The following is a 1,713-nucleotide window of genomic DNA, read 5'->3' on the forward strand; positions in this document are numbered from 1 at the left end:
TCAGAAAAGTCTATTAATTTGATAACTTATATAATTTTTATTTTTTTATAACTAATAGGATATTCAGTGAATGCACCGAGCAAAACGTTCACCACCTTTTATACGTTCACCACCTGTAACTCGATCAAGACATCTAGCCAATATTATTGCCGTTGATTTTTCTTTAGAATCGTCATCAAGTCGACCAAGTACTCCAATTCAAATTTCCGATAATCCATTTTTTGAACTAGACCTCACAATTGAGAATCCGGAGGATATTCAGGGACAATTCAGAGATCCTGAACCATTAATCTTTCCTCCGAAACCACCAATCATTCAAACAGAGATTGTCGAGGAACAAACCATTAAATCAGAATCCTCTAGCGATTCAGATTCAACAAATTCAATCATGGAAAATCTGGAACCTCTAAGTATGGAAGACCGAATGAGAGCTAAACGCACTGGCCAAGGTCACGTAATTACTCAACCAGACATTAATGCGCCAGATTATGAAATAAAAGGACAAATCCTAAACATGGTAACTAATCAATGCCAATTTAGTGGTGCGCCGAAGGAAGATCCAAATGAACATCTTCGTACCTTTAATAGGATCTGTACTCTATTTAAAATCCGAGAAGTGGAAGATGAACATATATATCTCATGTTATTTCCCTAGACTTTAAAGGGAGAAGCCAAAGATCGGTTAGAATCGTTACCAGAAGGGGCGATTGATACATGGGATGTCTTAGTTGAAAATTTTCTTAAACAATTCTTTCTGGAATCTAAAGCCGTAAGACTTCAAGGAGAAATTATTACGTTCACACAAAAGCCAAATGAAACATTATATGAGGCGTGGACAAGATTTGGAAAGTTATTGAGAGGATGTCCGCAACATGGTTTATGTAGTGACCCGAACTTTTCCATGTTTATATATATTAATTGAGATTGATATTTACATGACTAAATGTTTCCAACGTGTTAAGCAATCAAACTTGTTAAGACTTGATTAATGAAATAAGTTTCATATAGACAATTGATCACCCAAGTTGACCGGCGATTCACGAACGTTACAAATTTGTAAAAACTACATGTTGTGGTATATATAGACATATATATATGGTTGACATGACATTATGATGAGTAAGTATCTCACTAAGTATATTAACAATGTGTGATATACATAAGAAATGAGATTACTAAGTTAAGAAACTCGAAATGATATATATAACGATTATCGTTATGATAACGTCTACTAAATACATATGTATCATATTAAGATATTGATACACTATATTTAACATGATAAAATGATATTTAAATATATAATTAAGTGTGTTAACAATGAACTACATATGTAAAAACAAGACTACTAACACAAGAATTACGAAACGAGACTTATATGTAACGATTATCGTTGTAACGATATTTTAATGTATATATCATATTAAGAGATATTCATACATCATAATATCATGATAACATAATAATTTAACATCTCATTTGATATAATAAACATTGGGTTAACAACATTAATTGAGATCGTTAACTTAAAGGTTTCAAAACAACACTTACATGTAACGACTAACGAAGACTTAACGACTCTATTAGAATGTATATACATGTTGTGTTTTGATATATATTCTTACACTTTTGAAAGACTTCAAGACACATATCAAAGTACTTCTACTTAACAAAAATGCTTACAATTACATCCTCGTTCAGTTTCATCAACAA

General features: G+C 31.6%; 1 non-coding gene across 1 annotated transcript; it reads right to left on the minus strand.

Moving 5' to 3' along the window:
* Positions 1-772: 772 nt before the first annotated feature.
* Positions 773-879, minus strand: LOC139865086 (small nucleolar RNA R71). Its single transcript, XR_011764615.1, has one exon. It is a non-coding gene; the product is annotated as a small nucleolar RNA R71 (small nucleolar RNA).
* Positions 880-1,713: the final 834 nt, after the last annotated feature.

The sequence above is a fragment of the Rutidosis leptorrhynchoides genome, chromosome 8 (assembly GCF_046630445.1).
Source record: "Rutidosis leptorrhynchoides isolate AG116_Rl617_1_P2 chromosome 8, CSIRO_AGI_Rlap_v1, whole genome shotgun sequence".
NCBI classification, from domain to species: Eukaryota; Viridiplantae; Streptophyta; class Magnoliopsida; order Asterales; family Asteraceae; genus Rutidosis; species Rutidosis leptorrhynchoides.